Below are 23,701 nucleotides of genomic sequence, written 5' to 3'. Positions count from 1 at the left end.
TGAACATACCGCCATGCGGAGTTATGTTAAGGAGTCTTTGGAGAAAGGGCATATTCGGCCATCTTCTTCACCGTTGGGAGCAGGATTTTTTTTTGTTGCTAAGAAGGATGGTTCCTTGAGACCCTGTATTGATTATCACCTTTTGAATAAGATCACGGTCAAGTTTCAATACCCTTTACCTCTGCTTTCCGATTTGCTTGCTAGGATTAAGGGGGCTAGTTGGTTTACGAAAATTGACCTTCGGGGGGCATATAATCTTATTCGTATTAAGCAGGGTGATGAATGGAAAACTGCGTTTAATACGCCCGAAGGCCATTTTGAATACCTTGTGATGCCATTCGGGCTCTCTAAGGCTCCATCTGTTTTTCAGTCCTTCATGCACGATATCTTCCGGACTTACCTTGATAAATTCATGATTGTATATTTGGATGACATTTTAATTTTTTCCGATGATTGGGAGTCTCATGTGAAACAGGTCAGGATGGTATTTCAGATCCTTCGTGATAATGCTCTGTTTGTGAAGGGGTCTAAGTGTCTCTTTGGAGTGCAGAAGGTTTCTTTTTTGGGCTTCATTTTTTCTCCCTCATCTATAGAGATGGATCCGGTTAAGGTTCAGGCCATTCATGATTGGATTCAACCCACATGCGTGAAGAGCCTTCAGAAATTTTTGGGCTTTGCTAATTTTTATCGCCGTTTCATTGCTAACTTCTCCAGTGTGGTTAAACCCTTGACCGATTTGACGAAGAAAGGCGCTGATGTGACGAATTGGTTCTCTGCGGCTGTCTCTGCCTTTCAGGAGCTTAAACGCCGATTTACTTCTGCCCCGGTGTTGCGTCAACCGGATGTTTCTCTTCCGTTTCAGGTTGAGGTTGATGCTTCAGAGATTGGGGCAGGGGCCGTTTTGTCTCAGAGGGATCCTGTTGGTTCCTTGATGAAACCGTGTGCCTTTTTTTCCCGTAAGTTTTCGCCTGCTGAACGCAATTATGATGTCGGCAATTGGGAGTTGTTGGCTATGAAGTGGGCGTTTGAGGAGTGGCAACATTGGCTTGAGGGAGCTAAGCACCGTATTGTGGTCTTGACCGATCATAAACATCTGATTTACCTCGAGTCTGCCAGACGGCTGAATCCTAGACAGGCTCGATGGTCCTTGTTTTTTTCCCGTTTTGATTTCGTGGTCTCGTATCTTCCAGGTTCTAAGAATATTAAGGCTGATGCCCTCTCTAGGAGTTTTTTGCCTGATTCTCCTGAGGTCCTTGAACCGGTCGGCATTCTGAAAAAAGAGGTGGTCCTTTCTGCCATTTCCCCTGATTTACGACGGGTTCTTCAGGAATTTCAGGCTGACAAACCTGATCGCTGTCCAGTGGGGAAACTGTTTGTTCCTGATAGATGGACTAGTAGAGTGATTTCTGAGGTTCATTGTTCTGTGATGGCTGGCCATCCTGGTATTTTTGGTACCAGAGAATTGATTGGTAGGTACTTTTGGTGGCCTTCTTTGTCACGTGATGTGCGTTCTTTTGTGCAGTCCTGTGGGACTTGTGCGTGGGCCAAGCCTTGTTGTTCCTGTGCTAGTGGGTCACTTTTGCCCTTGCCGGTCCCTGAGAGGCCCTGGACGCATATTTCTATGGATTTTATTTCTGATCTTCCGGTTTCCCAGAAGATGTCGGTCATCTGGGTTGTTTGTGACCGGTTCTCTAAGATGGTCCATTTGGTGCCTTTGCCTAAATTGCCTTCCTGTTCTGATTTGGTTCCATTGTTTTTTCAGCATGTGGTTCGTTTGCATGGTATTCCAGAGAATATTGTGTCTGACAGAGGTCTCCAGTTTGTTTCTAGGTTTTGGCGGGCCTTTTGTGCTAGGCTGGGCATTGATTTGTCTTTTTCTTCCGCATTTCATCCTCAGACAAATGGCCAGACCGAGCGAACTAATCAGACTTTAGAAACTTATCTGCGATGCTTTGTGTCTGCTGATCAGGATGATTGGGTGGCTTTCTTGCCATTGGCCGAGTTTGCCCTTAATAATCGGGCTAGTTCGGCTACCTTGGTTTCGCCCTTCTTTTGTAATATTGGTTTTCATCCTCATTTTTCTTTGGGGCAGGTTGAGCCTTCTGACTGTCCTGGTGTGGATTCTGTGGTTGACAGGTTGCAGCAGATTTGGGCTCATGTGGTGGACAATTTGGTATTGTCTCAGGAGGAGGCTCAACGTTTTGCTAACCGTCGTCGGTGTGTTGGTTCCCGGCTTCGGGTTGGGGATTTGGTCTGGTTGTCTTCCCGTCATGTTCCTATGAAGGTTTCTTCCCCTAAGTTTAAGCCTCGCTTTATTGGTCCTTATAGGATTTCTGAGATTATTAATCCGGTGTCTTTTCGATTGGCCCTTCCGGCTTCTTTTGCTATCCATAATGACTTCCATAGATCTTTATTGCGGAAATATGTGGTGCCCGTTGTTCCCTCTGTTGATCCTCCGGCCCCTGTGTTGGTTGATGGGGAGTTGGAGTATGTGGTTGAGAAGATTTTGGATTCTCGCTTTTCGAGGCGGAGGCTTCAGTACCTTGTCAAATGGAAGGGTTATGGCCAGGAGGATAATTCTTGGGTTTTTGCCTCTGATGTCCATGCTGCTGATTTGGTCCGTGCCTTTCATCTGGCTCGTCCTGATCGGCCTGGGGGCTCTGGTGAGGGTTCGGTGACCCCTCCTCAAGGGGGGGGGTACTGTTGTGAATTCTGCTCTTGGGTTCCCTCCGGTGGTTGTTGATAGTAATGCAGTTGTCCCTGGGTTGCAATCCTGGGCAGGTGTCCCTGCTGATTGCAGCTCTGACTGGGATATTTAGGTGTGCAGGATTCAGTAGCCCTTGCCAGTTGTCCATTGTTCTTGGAGGTTTTGCATCTCTGTCTGGTTCCTCCAGCCCTGCTGCCAAATCAGCAAAGATAAGTGTCTGGTTGTTGTTTCTACAGCACACATGCTGTGTGCTTTACAATTCAGTGCTATTCATGGTTTTTTCTTGTCCAGCTTAGACTGTGTTTGGATATTTTCAGTCAAGTTGGATTCTCAGGAGAAGCAGATATACATTCCATGTCTTTAGTTAGATGTGGAATTTTTGTATTATCTGCTGTGGATATTTTTAGGGTTTTAATACCGACCGCTTAGTATTCTGTCCTATCCTTTCCTATTCAGCTAGCGTGGCCTCTTTTGCTAAATCCTGATTTCTGCCTGCGTGTGTCTTTTCCTCTAATACTCACAGTCAATATTTGTGGGGGACTGCCTATCCTTTGGGGTTCTGCTCTGAGGCAAGATAGAATTCCCATTTCCATCTATAGGGGTATTTAGTCCTCCGGCTGTGTCGAGGTATCTAGGATGTGTTAGGTACACCCCACGGCTACTTCTAGTTGCGGTGTCAGTTTAGGGTTTGTGGTCAGTACAGGTTCCACCTACTCCTGAGAAAGTCCCATGCGGCTCCAAGGTCACCCGATCATAACAACTAGGCTGTGTGTTGTAGCTACAATACAAGCAGTGTTTTAGTAGGAAGTTATCAGTGCAGACAAGGTGTAGTGTGCACAGCAGTCCAGCTATTCTGTGTAACCCCCGCCCCCATCAGTGGTGTGGGTGGGGTTATCCACAGCTCAGAATTCTGGGCATTGCTACATCTACAACAGATAAAACAGGGATTTTATCAAAACTACACCAGGCAGTCCAGGAAGTAATACATTGTTGGAATCAGGGTATATTGCCTTATATTATGTGGCTTTCCGATTACATAGCAAAAACTGCTGACAGATTCCCTTTAAGGGCAGCAAATTGCAGCTACAGGTTTGCTCTCCTAGGAGCCGAAATGACACAAAACAATTTAACATTTGACTACAGGGAGAACTGAATGTACAAACAAGACACCTTGTTTAGTCCAGAGGAAAGCATTTTTGCCACTCATAATTTATTTGTTGTTTATTATGCTAACAAGCAACTTGTAAATATCATAGACAATCCTCTAGAATTGAAACTTGGGTTATGCCACCAAATATGCATTCCAAAAGAATGCCCTTTACTGCCTATTGTCTTAACCCCTCCAGGAGTGATTGGTCAGGTTGTTTCAACCATTTGACTAAAGGCATCACGGGGTTCGGGTGGCAGTCTAATGTTTATGGGGTCGTTGGTGACTGATGATGAAAGAGACATGGTGATCACACATTTCCGATTTTGGACTACTGATCACATTGTCCTCCCATTGCTTTGTTCAGATGACAGCCATTTAGTGAGCATGGGCAGCTTTAGACCGGTTCTTCCTTCAGATTGTTTGACAACATTGTGGTGCGTTTGTGCTCATGTTAACACCAGCCACTGAATTGGTCCACCCCAAGCCTGGGCCTTATATAGTAAATACATACATGGTTTCTATTGCTGATATTGGAAAGGTAAATCCCAAATATGCTATTACAATTTGGCACCAATTACAAAATGACACCCGGATTTCTCAAACAGCAGGAATATACATTTTGTTATGAGGAATGATGTGTACTTGAACCAGGAGGAACATCCTGTGAAACAAAGTCACTGCCTCATGTGTTTTATGTATTTTTGATTAGTTGTGAATGGCACATAAAAAGAGGAAATTTTGGATTGACCAGTCTGCTGAGCATATAAGTGTGACAACATCACTGGTCTCCCAATGTGGTCTTTTTGGAATAAAGCAGCCACATTTTTCTCAGTCTGCTGCTAGATGGAGCAATATCCACTATGATGATATATATGCACTGCGTGTAAAACGAGTCATTGCTTTAAAAAAAAAAAAAAAAACTCCAAAAAAACCCCAAAACATTTAATGATATCTCTGAGTAAGCACTTCGTAATATTTTTCCGATGTCGGTTTATTTGGCTAGAATGCTCAAAGTCCAATTTTTTTCCATAATTTTTAAACTGTCAATTGACCAAAACATTTCTTCTGTGTGTACTGTAGGCAAACGTTTGCATTTCCAGTACTGTTTGCCCTTTCATGATAAGCAGCAAGTCTATTCCTTTCTGCTTTAAATGAAATCCCCTGTCTTTCTTTTCCTGCTGCTGAAAGAAATAGTCTTCAATATAAGACTTTGATATCTGAATCACCCGGCTCAGTAATGGGGGAGATGGTGCGTTCTGTATCTCAGGGCCAGTTAATATAGGGAATAATATGCCCTAAAGATAAGGAAATGCCAGAAGGCATCTGCTGATATAGTTAAGCAAATATTATTAATGATTAATGCATTATTTATAAACATCTCTAGGTAACTTGAAAACAGACAAATATTTGCATCAAAACATATAAATCGTTTAATAGAAGATAAAGATACAAGTGTACACATTACATATGATATGACTATTATAGCCAGGCTCCACTCCACTCGAGGTAACCCCAATATTTGGCCATCACTGCCAGGTCACGAATCCCAGATACAAGGGAAATGGTGGGCTCCGATGACACCTAGGTCATTGATAGGAGGGAGGAGGCAGATCTAATTACATGTGATCATCAGTGGGGCCAAGCTTTCCGAGTGACCAGGCAAAAGGACAGGTCAGGTCCACGTAGGGCCAGATATTAGGAAAGCACCACTGCTTCTTACACAATAAGGTCAGTGATTGACAAAATAGCATCTCTGAAGATTAAAAGTCACTTACGGTAAGTCTCCTTAATCTAAGTGTCACAGGGGGACTAGTGGGCTGAGATAATGGCAATACCCCTTTAGGTTTCCAATTTCCAGATGTTGTGTGGAATTTAGCCAGATACCTAATACACACACAATTATTCAGTTTATTGCTTTGACATCAAACTGCAAACAGCATGCAATAATTTGCTATAATAATAATAATAGCCATCATCATATTATTATGCTTTCATCCTTACATTTTTCTAATCTACACTTCATGTGGGGCTTTATAAGCTGAATGTAGAAGGCCCTGTAGCTTAATGCACCCCATACTATATGTATTGCACTAAGTAGATGATGCAAGTTTATGTTTCCTACTTTAGAATTGGAAAATGACAGTTTTGATGGAAAGCATGGACATTCTTTAAATATGGCCTATTTACATGACCGTATGTAGAATGGTAAATGATGCCGATATGTCTATTGCATTACCGTCATTCTTTGGAATGTCATGCTCCGGCAGCGAGTGCATTTCTTGTAACGCGATAAGACATTTATTCATGTTGCTTTATAAAATGGATCATATATTAGGACTATAAATGAAACGCCAAAAAAAAAGTAACTCAATCATTGTAATATGAAATCACAATAACTAGAGTAAATAAATTATCAGTTTATTAATGTCAGTATATTTGTATGCATGACAAAATAGTCTTATTTGACCCTCAATAAGTGGTCCCTCTATAAGCATGTGCTTATGTAGGATTATCTCTCCTGGATGCCCAGGTGTATGTAGTGAAGCCATGGAAATCACTTGGAAAGAATAAGGCTATGCTATGGGGAATAACTATGTTACACACATCACACCTGTGAATCCTGACCTCCAGCACCAACACTACCCATAATCTGGACATTGGGTCATCATCACCATATCCTTCCTTACTATGTGTAATGACAGATTACCTTTAGCCATCTGTGTGAATGCCACTGTGCCAGTGCTAGGGGGGAAAGACAGGCACCTTCCAGGGCTCACTGGGGATTGGCATACCTGACAGCAAAAGTTTCCAGATGAGAGCAGGATTACACCTACTGAATGATACAGAATTAGAGTTCATGAAGTGTCACCCTGCATTGGATATTGGCGTCAGAATTACTGGATATCACTTGTTTGCTGACATAATAATCTGCTTACATTGTGTCCTTTCTCACCTCATTGCAGGTAGCACTCGCCCACAATATAATCTCCTCCTGTTCCTCACCTGTCTTTGTAAGAAAAAACCCACAGCTTTATTTTAGGCTTCGCAATAATGTGCCAGAATCAGAGAGAATAATGTCTACAATTACATTTTTCACTTCTAATGCAGGTGAGGAAGTTGTCTGGGTGGAGAATCTAAGCCTGATTTATTATTCCTAGTACTCATCCTACATGACACTACAACACTGAAGGATTATAGTAAGTGTGTGTGTGTCTGTGTTTATATATATGTGTGTGTGTGTGTGTGTATAAATGTGTGTATATGTGTGTGTGATGTGTGTATGTGTGTGTATATATATGTGTGTGTGATGTGTGTGTGATGTGTGTGTGATGTGTACATATATGTGTATGTGATGTGTGTGTGATGTGTGTGTGTGTATGTGTGTGTGTGTATATATATGTGTATGTGATGTGTGTGTGTGTGAAGTGTGTATATATGTGTGTGTGTGTGTGTGTGTGTGTGTATATATGTGTGTGTGTATATATGTGTGTGTGTGTGTATGTGTGTATGTATGTGTGTATATATGTGTGTGTGTGTGAGATGCGTGCGTATGTATGTGTGTATATATGTGTGTATAGGTGTATATATGTGTGTCTGTGTTTATATATGTGTGTGTGTATATATGTATGTGTGATGTGTATATGTGTGTGTGTCTGTGTTTATATATGTCTGTGTGTGTATGTGTGTACATATATGTGTGTGATGTGTGTGTGATGCGTGTGTCTGTGTGATGTGTGTGTGTATATGTGTATGTGTGTATATATATGTGTGTGTGTGTGTGTGTGTGTGTGTGTGTGTGTGTGTGTGTGTGTGTGTGTGTGTGTGTGTGTGTGTGTATATATGTGTGTATAGGTGTATATATGTGTGTGATGTGTTTATATGTTAGTGTGTGTGTGTGTATGTATATATATTCATTCATTTGATGCAACTGGTGTTGCATGGGACTGCAGGTCGGTCTACAGAGCTGACAGAACTTAATGACAGGGCTGCACTAGGCTGCTGGCTAAGAGGAAAGTTCGCTTCTTCCTGCCATGATCAGAGCGGTGAGCAGGGAGCTGTCCTTCCAGCACCACCATGGAGGCTGCCCAGCCCGCTCCGTCCCCCTGCAGCTCTTCATAGCTCCTCACTAACCTGTACGGCGGCGCTCGTGGAGTGGAGTGGCTCTGCCGTGGAGCGTGATTCCCCGGGAGATCCTGCCTGCAGCACAGGGTAGCAGTGGACTGAGCTCGCTGCCTGGGAGCAGTCACTCCCTTCCCTTGGTGTCTCCCCTCCCCCTCCCTGATTACTAGCCTGTGCTCCGCATTGATTGATAGTGATCAGCTGCCTCCTTCACAAAACCAGTGACTATAGCAGGAAAAGCGCCCCAGGAATTGGGGGGATTGTGCTGAGGAGGGGGAGGAATGACCTTGCATTTTGACTACAAGCTCTAAAGACAGTGTCCCCGGGAACCCACCCCACATCTGACCTTCTTGTAAGGGTCCTAATGAGATACTTCATTATTTCTGTCATCTTTGCTTCATTGGGCAAAGTAATATTAATCACAGGCTGGCTCGGAAGACCCCGGCGTCCTCAGCCTCCTCCTGCAGAAAAGTTCATGCATTAGTCATTCACATGTCAGACTGGTGCTGCCAGTGCAGCCATTGCCATAGGTGCCCGGCAGCCGCCCTCGTTTTCCTAAGATTTACAGGCGCAATTCTCAGATTCTGTTTGTTCTTCGAGGCATTTCAAGCATCCATAGTCTGCAGGTTGTTAGTTACTATGCATGTTGCAGACATAGGCTCACTGCACCAGTCACCTGAGGTAACCGTGCCAGACAATGCTCTATCGGAGCCTTGGGAATCCAACAGTTCAATTATTCTGGTGTTCATGTGGTCGCAAGCACGCACACGTACCAATATATAACATGCACACACGAGGCAAGCACACATACCAATATACAATATGCACACACGAGGCACGCACACATACCAATATATAACATGCACACACGAGGCACGCACACGTACCAATATATAACATGCACACACGAGGCACGCACACATACCAATATACAACGTGCACACATACCAATATATAACATGCACACACGAGGCAAGCACACATACCAATATATAACACGAGGCACGCACACATACCAATATACAACATGCACACACGAGGCACGCACACATACCAATATACAACATGCACACACGAGGCACGCACACATACCAATATATAACATGCACACACGAGGCACGCACAATTACCAATATACAACATGCACACATACCAATATATAACATGCACACACGAGGCACGCACACATACCAATATACAACATGCACACACGAGGCACGCACACATACCAATATATAACACGCACACACGAGGCACGCACACATACCAATATACAACATGCACACACGAGGCACGCACACATACCAATATACAACATGCACACACGAGGCACGCACAATTACCAATATACAACATGCACACATACCAATATATAACATGCACACACGAGGCACGCACACATACCAATATACAACATGCACACACGAGGCACGCACACATACCAATATACAACATGCACACACGAGGCACGCACACATACCAATATATAACATGCACACACGAGGCACGCACAATTACCAATATACAACATGCACACATACCAATATATAACATGCACACACGAGGCACGCACACATACCAATATACAACATGCACACACGAGGCACGCACACATACCAATATATAACACGCACACACGAGGCACGCACACATACCAATATACAACATGCACACACGAGGCACGCACACATACCAATATACAACATGCACACACGAGGCACGCACACGTACCAATATACAACATGCACACACGAGGCAAGCACACATACCAATATACAATATGCACACACGAGGCACGCACACATACCAATATATAACACGCACACACGAGGCACGCACACATACCAATATACAACGTGCACACATACCAATATATAACATGCACACACGAGGCACGCACACATACCAATATATAACATGCACACACGAGGCACGCACACGTACCAATATATAACATGCACACACGAGGCAAGCACACATACCAATATACAACGTGCACACATACCAATATATAACATGCACACACGAGGCAAGCACACATACCAATATACAACGTGCACACATACCAATATATAACATGCACACATGAGGCACGCACACATACCAATATATAACACGAGGCACGCACACATACCAATATACAACATGCACACACGAGGCACGCACACATACCAATATATAACATGCACACACGAGGCACGCACACATACCAATATATAACACGAGGCACGCACACATACCAATATACAACATGCACACACGAGGCACGCACACATACCAATATATAACATGCACACACGAGGCACGCACACATACCAATATACAACGTGCACACATACCAATATACAACGTGCACACATACCAATATATAACATGCACACACGAGGCACGCACACATACCAATATATAACATGCACACACGAGGCACGCACACATACCAATATACAACGTGCACACATACCAATATATAACATGCACACACGAGGCAAGCACACATACCAATATACAACGTGCACACATACCAATATATAACATGCACACACGAGGCACGCACACATACCAATATATAACATGCACACACGAGGCACGCACACATACCAATATACAACGTGCACACATACCAATATATAACATGCACACATGAGGCACGCACACATACCAATATATAACACGAGGCACGCACACATACCAATATACAACATGCACACACGAGGCACGCACACATACCAATATATAACATGCACACACGAGGCACGCACACGTACCAATATATAACATGCACACACGAGGCAAGCACACATACCAATATACAACGTGCACACATACCAATATATAACATGCACACACGAGGCACGCACACATACCAATATATAACATGCACACACGAGGCACGCACACGTACCAATATATAACATGCACACACGAGGCAAGCACACATACCAATATACAACGTGCACACATACCAATATATAACATGCACACACGAGGCACGCACACATACCAATATATAACATGCACACACGAGGCACGCACACATACCAATATATAACATGCACACACGAGGCACGCACACATACCAATATACAACGTGCACACATACCAATATATAACATGCACACACGAGGCAAGCACACATACCAATATATAACACGAGGCACGCACACATACCAATATACAACATGCACACACGAGGCACGCACACATACCAATATATAACATGCACACACGAGGCACGCACACATACCAATATATAACACGCACACACGAGGCACGCACACATACCAATATACAACATGCACGCACACATACCAATATACAACATGCACACACGAGGCACGCACACATACCAATATACAACATGCACACATACCAATATATAACATGCACACACGAGGCACGCACACATACCAATATACAACATGCACACACGAGGCACGCACACCAATATATAACACGCACACACGAGGCACGCACACATACCAATATACAACATGCACACACGAGGCATGCACACATACCAATATACAACATGCACACACGAGGCACGCACACATACCAATATACAACATGCACACATACCAATATATAACACGCACACACGAGGCACGCACACATACCAATATACAACATGCACACACGAGGCACGCACACATACCAATATATAACACGCACACACGAGGCACGCACACATACCAATATACAACATGCACACACGAGGCATGCACACATACCAATATACAACATGCACACACGAGGCACGCACAATTACCAATATACAACATGCACACATACCAATATATAACATGCACACACGAGGCACGCACACATACCAATATACAACATGCACACACGAGGCACGCACACATACCAATATATAACACGCACACACGAGGCACGCACACATACCAATATACAACATGCACACACGAGGCACGCACACATACCAATATACAACATGCACACACGAGGCACGCACACATACCAATATACAACATGCACACATACCAATATATAACATGCACACACGAGGCACACACACATACCAATATACAATATGTACACACGAGGCACGCACACATACCAATATACAACATGCACACATACCAATATATAACATGCACACACGAGGCACGCACACATACCAATATACAACATGCACACATGCCAATATATAACATGCACACACTAGGCACGCACACATACCAATATACAACATGCACACATACCAATATATAACATGCACACACGAGGCATGCACACATACCAATATACAATATGCACACATGAGGCACGCACACATACCAATATACAACATGCACACATACCAATATATAACATGCACACACGAGGTATGCACACATACCAATATACAATATGCACACATGAGGCACGCACACATACCAATATACAACGTGCACACATACCAATATATAACATGCACACACGAGGCACGCACACATACCAATATATAACACGCACACACGAGGCACGCACACATACCAATATACAACATGCACACACGAGGCACGCACACATACCAATATACAACATGCACACACGAGGCACGCACACATACCAATATACAACATGCACACATACCAATATATAACATGCACACACGAGGCACGCACACATATCAATATACAATATGCACACATGAGACACGCACACATACCAATATACAACATGCACACATACCAATATATAACATGCACACACGAGGCATGCACACATACCAATATACAATATGCACACACGAGGCACGCACACATACCAATATACAACGTGCACACATACCAATATATAACATGCACACACGAGGCACGCACACATACCAATATACAATATGCACACACGAGGCATGCACACATACCAATATACAACATGCACACACGAGGCACGCACACATACCGATATACAACATGCACACACGAGGCACGCACACATACCAATATACAACGTGCACACATACCAATATATAACATGCACACACGAGGCACGCACACATACCAGTATACAATATGCACACACGAGGCATGCACACATACCAATATATAACACGCACACACGAGGCACGCACACATACCAATATACAACATGCACACACGAGGCCTTCACACATATCAATATATAACGCGCATACAGCATTAGCAATATATAACACACACAAGACGCACACACTCGCACACCAGTATATAACACACAAATTTTGATGTGCACACACTTGTAAACCGGTATATAACACATACACAACACATACTCTCACACCAGTATATAACACACACATAACATACACACTCGCATTCCAGTATATAACACGCACACACATGACGCGCACACACACGCAATCACACATACCAGTATGTAACACACACATGACGTATGCACACATAGCAGTATATAACACACACATGATGCACACACATGCCAGTATGTAGCACACACACATGATGCACGCACACATACCAGTGTATATAACACGCATGACGCACACATACGCAAACCAGTATATAACACGACACACACTCGCACACCCGCATCTAACATACATACCAGTATGTAACACACACACATGACGTACACACTTGCAAACTGATATATAACTCACATTATACACACACTTGCACACCAGTATATAATACAAACACTTGATGCACACACTTGCAAACCGGTATGTAGCACACACATGACACATACACTCACACCAGTATATAACACACACATAACATACACACAAGATGGACACACTCTCACACCAGTATATAACACACACTTAATGCACACACACTTACAAACTTGTATATAACACACACATGACAACCACTCGCACACCAGTATATGACACAAACATAACATACATGCAAGATACACACACTCTTACACGAATATATAACAGACACATACACATGACGTATACATTCGCAAAATGGTATAAAACACACACATAGCACTCACATACACATGACACACACACTCGCAAACCGGTATATAACATACAAATGACACACACACCAGTATATAATAAACATATCACACACTCATGACACACACACAACATAATACACATGACACACACACTCGCTGTCATGATCCAGTCCGGGGTTTGTTTCTGATTATTCTCTCTCCGGGATGGTCATGCGGGGTTAATCTTCTTTGCCTCGTTTTGGGATCTGTCTGGCTATTTCAGTCTGCTGTTACCTGCAAGCAGTGTCAGTTAAAGTTCCTGTCTCTGGCTTGAGCAACTGACCCCATTTACACCCTGATATGCCCTCTGCCCATTTACCTAGGTCCCATTCCTGCTTTCCCCTGTGATTTTGCCCATGGTAGTACTCGCTCTCCATGTTGTGACCCTTGGTATTTGACTCAGCTTGTCCTCTGACCTGTTTGACAGTCTTGCGTCTCTGGCTTTCCTGCTCCCTATCGACTCTGACTTCTTTGGCTTGTTTCTGACCGCGTGTATTGCTGTGACCTCTGGTACTTCATTCCCTCTCTGTTGCTAACCTGGCTTTGTCTGACTACTTTTTCGCCACCTAGTGGCTCCTGCCTGCTGCTCTGTGATTTCACTGTAAGTGTACCTGTTTTCCTTCACCCACACCCCTCTGGTGGAGGTTGTGTGCTACTGCGCTGCAGCAGGCATTACACTTACACACCATATTATAACATAAAATATAACTAACAACCTGCAGAATATGGATCCTTGAAATACCTAGAAGAATAGACAGAATCCGAGAATTTTGACTCAAACCTTGACTGAGTGCATGCCAATCTTCCCACATTTAAATCTAAGAAAAGCGAGAGAGGCTGCTAGACATTTACACTTATGCCTGCACTGGCAGCACTAGTCAACTGCCACACATACACACATACATGACACTCATATATGAAACACATACATGACAACCTCACACATGAGTATATAACACATACACACACAACACATTTGCACACCAGCATCTAACATACACATGATACACACATGCTGTACATGACACACACACTCACACACTAGTGTATAACACAAACATAACACATGACAGACACATTCGCACACCAGTATATGACAAAAACACACACGCACTCACACACCAGTATATGCCATATTGGGTATTTTGCTGGGACTGTTCTATATACTATTGTTTTTAGTGGTTCAATAAAGTATTGCCACGCTCTTTTACCCTTACCCTGTGATGTCTGAGTAGTGTGCCCATGGGAAAATGAGGGCAGGCATGCAGTGAGATGAGCTCTGGTCTATGCGATCTCGGGCCAGTGGACGAGAGCACCCACTGACCCTTGTGTCTCCACTCTATCTATCTATCTATCTATCTATCTATCTATCTATCTATCTATCTACGCAGCCATTACAACATTTTGCTACCCATATAGTTAAAAATTCAGGGCCCCTGTGATAATTGAAGCATAACTAACACAAAGAAGTATAGAATTTGCTAGCACTGTCAAAAAATAACAGTAGAAAATAACTTCTCTCCTACAGCAGTGTCAATACCAAAGAACACCTACACAACGTATGTCAAACTCTTACCCGTGAGCCAATTCTGACCTGCAGGTTGAGTACATTTGGCCATTTCTTCCGACATTGCACTTTCAACTAAAATCGTCATCCCGATGCTGATACAATTGAAAGTAATGATGGAGGAAGGACTGTCATCTGAGGCTTCCTATCCCATAATTCTGCGAAAGTGGGTAACAAACTGTGGGGTCCATTGTTTGTCATTACCTCTTGCAAATGTGAGAAACTTGGGGCTAAAGCAAGATGTTAAAGGTCAAATTTATTTATTTTTTTCATTCATTTATTTAATTTCATTCTTTTAATTCCATTTTTTTCATTAGATCCTGTGTAGCAACTGAGGGGTAAAAATCTTTCCAGAAAAACAGTATTAAAGTATTTGAAGGGTGTGGGTTTTAAAATGGTACCAATTTTGGACAGTTTCCAATATATAGGCCCCTAAAAGTCCACTCTCCTAGTGGGTCATGGCACCCGTAAACCATAACAGTAAAATCTGAACTAAATTATGGCGCTACTTCCCTTCTGAGTTTTGCACTGTTCCTCAAAAATAGTTCCCAATTACATGTAGGGTGTTGGCGTACCTAGGAGAAATTGCACAACAAACTGATAGGTTCATGTTTTTCTTTTAGCCCTTGCAAAAATTAAAAATGTGGGGCTAGAACAACATTTTAGCAGTAAAAATGTAATTATTCATTCTTCCCCGCCCAGTAGTATAAAGTTATGTGAGCAAAATGCTCACTGCACACCTAGATTAATTCCCTGAGAGGTGTGGTTTGTAAAATGATGTCATTTATTGGGGGTTTCTGCAGTTCTGGCACCACAGGGGCTCCAACAATGTGACACGGCACTCTCAAACCATTCCAGCATAATCTGAACTCCAATATGGTGATTCTTCCCTTCTGAGCTTTGCACTGTACCTCAAAAGTAGTTTTCAAAAATGGGGTAACAGTGTACTCAGGAGAAGTTGCATAACAAATTATATGGTCCATTTCACTCCATTACCATTGTGAAAATGAAAAACTTGGGGCAAATCCACCTTTTTTTGTGGGAAAATTTTATTTTTTCATTTTCATAGTTCAACATTATAAACTTCTGTGAAGTACCTGTAGGTTCAAGGTGCTCTCCTCACATCTAGATATATTCCTCGAGTGGTCTAGTTTCCAAGATGTGGTCACTTGAGGGGGGGAGTTTCCACTGTTTAAGCACAAGGGCTCTCCAAATGCAACATGCAATCCGCTAATGATTTCAGCAAATTTTGCATTCAAAAAGTCAAGTTGTGCTTCTTCACCTCCGAGCCCTGCCATGCGCCACACAGTAATTTTCCCCACCTATGGGTATCAGAGTGCTCAGGGAAAATTGCACAACGAATTTTGGGGTCCATTTTCTTCTTTTATCTTTGTGAAAATAAAAAAAATTGAGGCTAAATTAAAATTTCTGTGGGAAAAATTAGATTCTCTGCATCATAAACTTCTGTGAAGCACCTGGGGTTCAAGGTGCTTACCACACATTTAGATACATTGCTTGAGAGGTATAGTTTCCAAAACTGGGTTACTTTTGGGGGGTTTCCACTGTTTAGGCATATCAGGAGTTCTCCCAACATGACATGGCGTCTGATCTCAATTTCAGGTATTTTTTTTACTTCCAAAAAGTGCCACTTCCCTTCTGAGCCATACTGTGCGCACAACCAGTAGTTTTCGCCAAAATATTGGGTACTCAGAGTACTCAGAAGAATTATATGGTCCATTTTCTTTGGTTGCCCTTGTGAAAATAAAAAAAATTGGGGCTAAAATAACATTTTTGTGGGATTTTTTTTTGTTTTCACGGCTATACTTTATGAACTTCTGTGAAGCACCTAGAGGTTCAAGGTGATCACCACACATCTAGATAATATTCCTTCAGAGATCTAGTTTCCAAATTGAGGGCACTTGTGGGGGGTTTCCACTGCTTAGGCACATCAGAGGCTCTCCAAACATGTCATTGCGTACACTCTAGATTCTAGCCATTTTTCCCCCCACATATGGTGTATGAGCATACTGAAGAGAAATTGCACAACAAATTTTGTGGTTTATTTTTTCCTGTTATCCTTGTGAAAGAAAAAATTGGGGGTTAAAGTAAAATTTTTGTGCAAAAAAGGAAAATGTACATTGTACTTCCACATTTCATTAATTCCTGTGAAGCACCTGAATGGTTAATAAACTTACTGAATGTGATTTTTAGATCTTTACTGGTATTTTCTGACATATAAGCTCCTCAAAGTCATTTTAAATGTGATATTTTCCCTAAAAAAATGGTTTTGTAAATTTTGTTGGAAAAATGAGAAATTGCTGATCAACTTTGAACCATTCTAACGTCCTAACAAAAAAAATGATGTTTCAAAACTGATGCAGATATATGGTAAATGTTATTATGTTTGAAAATTGCAAAATTTTTAATATTTTCATAAACATCCGCAAAACATATTGACCAAACGTTACCACTATCATGAAGTGCAATATGTCACGAAAAAACAATCTCAGAATCACTGGGATCCGTTGAAGTGGTCTAGAGTCATTACCTCACTGATCAGATTTAAATAATTTGGCTTGGTCATTAAGGTTAAAAATACCTCCGTCACTCAAGGGTTAAATTAGGCCATTGGACTATATGCTTTTTACTACTCTTACATGACATAATATATTATTCAATATTTTATTTTAACATCTATCAATTAAAATGTGCTTTGTTGGTTTGATAACCCCTTTAAGTTTGTTTCCATATGAAAAAAGTTAATTGTTGCATTTGATGATAAGGAAACAGTTTCTCAATTGAAGACATCTGTTTGTTTAATGAAGACAAATATCAAGGCTGGCCCCCCAACTTTGTGCACGATTGTTATTTTGGCCCTCTGTATCTTTGATTTTGATATCCCTGAACTACACTGAAACAAAAATACACTCCTAATGGCACCAAAATAATTCCGCAAAGCTTTATAAAATATGTCTACCCAAGTGAGGGAAAATAATGCAGTTGAAACTACCCCCATGTCAGCAAGGCCAGGGAAAGGTAAGTTCCTGTGATCAATTAGCAGTATTGGACCCCTGGATTTCTTTATAATAGGATTACTTTAAATAGTTTTCTGGAAAGAATAAGTTGTCATGTATACATAGAATAGTTTATAATTATAACCTGTGGAAGGGTGGGGGACCAACTGCAAGCAATGGCCAGAGCAGGGGTCTCCTGTAACCAAATTAAATAGAACAGTAATGTACGTGCCTGACTTTTCCATTATTTCTATATAGGACAAAAGTAATTGTTCTGGCAATGGTTGGAGGTCTCATTCAGACCCCCACTGATCTTCATAAATTCTTTCTACCAGAATAGCTTTTTAATGCATGGAAATCCTGTGACTCACTAGGAAGCAGGGTGTGCCATTGTTTTAGAATTAGGCATCCTATATCCATAAATATTGCATATTAATGAGCATGCACATATTTTAACTGTATATGCATACAGAAATTTATATATACAGTTATATACACACACAGTGGGGAAAAAAGTATTTAGTCAGCCACCAATTGTGCAAGTTCTCCCACTTAAAAAGATAAGAGAGGCCTGTAACTGACATCATAGGTAGACTACAACTATGAGAGTCAAAATGAGAAAACGAATCCAGAAAATCTCCTTGTCTGATTTGGCAAGATTTATTTTGCAAATCATGGTGGAAAATAAGTATTTGGTCACCTAAAGACATGCAAGATTTCTGGCTCTCACATACTTCTTCTTTAAGAAGCTCCTCTGTCCTCCACTCATTACCTGTAGTAATATCACCTGTTTGAACTTGTTATCAGTAGTGTTGAGCATTCCGATACCGCAAGTATCAGGTATCGGCCGATACTTGCGGTATCGGAATTCCGATACCGAGTTCTGATACTTTTGTGGTATCGGGAATCGGTATCGGAACCATATTCATGTGTAAAATAAAGAATTAAAATAAAAAATATGGATATACTCACCTCTCCGGCGGCCCCTGGATCTTACTGATGTAACCGGGAGCCTCCGTTCCTAAGAATGAGCGCGTGAAGGGCCTTCGATGACGTCGCGGATTCTGATTGGTCGCGTGACCGCTCATGTGACCGCTCACGCGACCAATCAGAAGCCGCGACGTCAGCCGCGACGTCATCAAAGGTCCTTCACGGGCTCATTCTTAGGAACGGAGGCTCCCGGTTACAGCGGTAAGGTCCCGGGGCCGCAGGAGAGGTGAGTATATCCATATATATCCATATACTCACCTCTCCGGCAGCCCCTGGACCTTACTGCTCTAACCGGGAGCCTCCATTCCTAAGAATGAGCCCGTGAAGGACCTTCGATGACGTCGCGGCTGACATCGTGGCTTCAGATTGGTCGCGTAAGCGGTCACATGAGCGGTGACACGACCAATCAGAAGCCGCAACGTCATCGAAGGCCCTTCACGCGCTCATTCTTAGGAACGGAGGCTCCCGGTTACAGCGGTAAGATCCAGGGGCCACCGGAGAGGTGAGTATATCCATATTTTTTATTTTAATTCTTTATTTTACACATGAATATGGATTCCAGGGCCTGAAGGAGAGTTTCCTCTCCTTCAGACCCTGGGAACCATTCCGATACTTTGCGTCCCATTGAAATGCATTGGTATCGGGTATCGGTATCGGCGATATCCGATATTTTTCGGGTATCGGCCGATACTATCCGATACCGATACTTTCAAGTATCGGACGGTATCGCTCAACACTAGTTATCAGTATAAAAGACACCTGTCCACAACCTCAAACAGTCACACTCTAAACTCCACTATGGTGAAGACCAAAGAGCTGTCAAAGGACACCAGAAACAAAATTTTTGCCCTGCACCAAACTGGGAAGACTTAGTCTGCAATAGTCAGGTAGCTTGCCTATTGGTGTCATGAAATCAACTGTGGGAGCAATAATAAGAAAATGGAAGACATACAGGACCATTGATAATCTTCCTCGATCTGGGGCTCCACGCAAGATCTCACCCCATGGGGTCAGAATGATCACAAGAACAGTGAGCAAAAATCCCAGAACCACATGGGGGGACCTAGTGAATGACCTGCATATAGCTGGAACCACCGTAACAAAGGCTACCAACAGTAACACACAACATCACCAGGGACTCAGATCCTACAGTGCCAGATGTGCCCCCCTGCTTAAGCCAGTACATGTCTGGGCCAATCTGAAGTTTGCTAGAGAGCATTTGGATTATCCAGAAAGTATTAGGAGAATGTCTTATGGTCTGATGAAACCAAAGTAGAACTGTTTGGTAGAAACAAAACTTGTCATGTTTGGGGGAGACAGAATGCTGTGTTGCATCCAAAGAACGCCATACCTACTGTGACGTATGGGTGTGGCAACATCATGCATTGGGGCTGTTTCTCTGCAAAGGGACCAGGACAACTGATCCATGTACATGAAAGAATGAATGGTGCCATGTATCGTGAAATTCTGAGTGCAAACCACCTTCCATCAGCAAGGGCATTGAAGATGAAACATGGATGGGTCTTTCAGCATGATAATGATCCCAAGCACACCACCAGGGCAATGAAGGAGTGGTTTCGTAAAAAGCATATGAAGGTCCTGGAGTGGTCTAGCCAGTCTCCAGATCTCAACTATATAGAAAACCTTTGGAGGGAGTTGAAAGTCCATGTTGTGCAGCGACAGGCCCAAAAGTTCACTGCTCTAGAGGAGATCTGCATGGCGGAATGGGCCAACAGACCACCAACAATGTGTACCAACCTTGTGAAGACTTACAGAAAATGTTTGACCTCTGTCGTTGCCAGCAAATGATATATAACAAAATATTGAAATGAACTTTTGTTAATGACCAAATACTTATTTTTCACCATAATTTGCAAAATAAATCTTGCCAAATCAGACAAGGTGATTTTATCGATTTGTTTTCTCATTTTGACTATCATAGTTGTGGTCTACTTATGATGTCAATTACAGGTATCTCTTATGTTTTTAAGTGGGAGAACTTGCACAATTGGTGGCTGACAATACTTTTCTTCCCACTGTATACAGTATATACACATAGCACACACCTCTAGAGTATATACAGTACATACACACAAATGCTATATACAGTAGCGTTTCACCCACTACGTGTCTTGGGGAACACTCGCTTGGCACGGGAATAACGCATACAGGCTCGGTTTTCTTACAAAACACAGTCTAATCTGGTTTATTAAACTTCATAAACCACATGACATACAGTCTATTTCATTATATCCATGAACTTATCACGACCACCAGTCTGTTCATGCAGCAGATAAACTTCTCTGCCATATATTACAATCCCCTTGTCTGGGGTTACCTTTCAGGAGTTCCACTCCTCACGCTGACTTCACGTCAGTCCCAGGTCCTCAACACAGACCGTCCAGGTCTACGGTCTCTAGGTGGTTCCAGGACGTCTCCACTCCCAGGAGACTCCAACACTGACCATCCAGGACCTACAGCGCACAGACCACTCAGTGCCAAAGCCCAACCATGTGCTATTCAGGAATTCCCAGGATTTCCAACACAGGCTTCCAGGGCCTTGCACTTGGACCATTCAGATCCAAACACAGGAACCCACAGGAAACATGTGACCCACACCCTGGTCACATTACATACCTGTAACCACTCCCCTGGGTGGGAATGTGGGTGTGTGGCTAGTTTCACCCTCCCATCTCTCATAACTAGCCCTGCCAGTCTCCCAATAAAACTACACATTTACATGTGGAACTACAGGTCCAAGACCACAACATAATCTTCAGACTGACAGCGCAGAGTGTCCTCCTCTGCGACACATGTACCGGCCATCTACAATTCTGCCGGACCTTGTCTCATCCTAATTATGCCTCCAAGTGCATCTTGAAGTGCACACGCAGCGCCCCCTGGCTGTAACATTGGTCACTGTACCACAATACATACACACTTATATTATTTACAAATGCATATACATATATATCAAAACCCCATCTACTTTCAGCAAACCAATTAAATTGATGGTTGGGGTTTAGTTCAAGTGGCCGGGGTTTCTTGTACCACACATGGTCATTTTACACCCAGTTAGAGCCAGAAAATGTAGTGGCTCTCACTGAGGTGCTAGTTCTTGTTGTTCCCAGCAGGGAGCCGACTCCTTGTCTTGAATCGGTTGCGAACAACCCACCACTACAAGGCTGCAACCATCAGTCAGAGAAAGAAGCTTCTGTTATTGTAGAACTGATCTTACCATTAAGTAGGAGTCCACAGCTGTCCTGAACTGTGCATCACTCTCCTCTATATGTTGAGCATAGGCCTGTCTGCAGCAGTGGATATCACTGGCACAAATTTTCTGATTGGCTGGCTGTACTAGTGATGCCTAATGCTTCTTCAATGAGGTTCTGAAGCTCACAGACACACCACATCACTGACACTTCTCCTCTACAACTGCATGCAGCTTAGAAGAAGGCATTATGATTGTACCTGAAATTTTATCAGAAAATATGGGGCCTCATACAGAAGTACCAGCTGTACTGCCCTGAAAATGGCTACATATATACACCGCTGAAAAAAATTATGGGAACACTAAAACAACACAATGTAACTCCAAGTCAATCACACGTTTGTGAAATCAACCTGTCCAGTTATGAAGCAACACTGATTGTGAATCAATTTCTCCTGCTGTTGTGCAAATAGAACAGACATTAGAAATGATAAGCAATTAGAAAGACAACCCCTATAAAGTAGTGGTTCTGCAGGGGTTGACCACATACCATTTCTCTATTCTCATCCTTTTTTATTGTTGTTTTGGTCATTTTTTCATTTTGTCATTGCTGTCGCTCTTAGAGATACAGGAGCATAAGATCCAACCCACAGAAGTTGCTCAGGTAGTGCATCTCATCCAGGATGGCACATCAATGCGAGCTGTGTCAAGAAGGGTAGCTGTGTCTGTCTTCACAGTGTCGTAAGCATTGAGCAGATACCAGGAGACAGGCCAGTACACCACTAGACATGGAGGTGGCTGTAGTAGGGCAACAACCTAGCAGTAGGACCGCTACTCCCTCCTTTGTGCAAGAAGGAAGAGGAGGAGCAGTGTCAGAGCCCTGCAAAATGGCCTCTAACAGGCTACTAACATCCATGTGTCTGCTCAAACTGCCAAAATCAGACTCCATTAGAGTGGTATGAGGGCCCAATGTCCACAA

At 42.8% G+C, this 23,701-nt stretch overlaps 1 protein-coding gene across 2 annotated transcripts in view; it reads right to left on the bottom strand.

Moving 5' to 3' along the window:
• CPLX2 (complexin 2) overlaps nucleotides 1–23,701 on the bottom strand; it is a 307,927-nt gene that overhangs the window by 123,719 nt on the left and 160,507 nt on the right. The window contains exon 1 of one of the 2 annotated variants that reach the window (XM_077265891.1): nucleotides 7,989–8,143. The exons of the other annotated variant lie outside the window; for it this stretch is intronic. The gene's annotated coding sequence lies outside the window, so the exon portion shown is untranslated. Of the gene's footprint in view, nucleotides 1–7,988; nucleotides 8,144–23,701 lie in introns of those variants that run through there. 2 annotated transcript variants of the gene reach the window in all.

Source organism: Ranitomeya variabilis, chromosome 5, assembly GCF_051348905.1.
Source record: "Ranitomeya variabilis isolate aRanVar5 chromosome 5, aRanVar5.hap1, whole genome shotgun sequence".
NCBI lineage: Eukaryota > Metazoa > Chordata > Amphibia > Anura > Dendrobatidae > Ranitomeya > Ranitomeya variabilis.
This window is presented reverse-complemented; position numbering and strand designations above follow the sequence as displayed.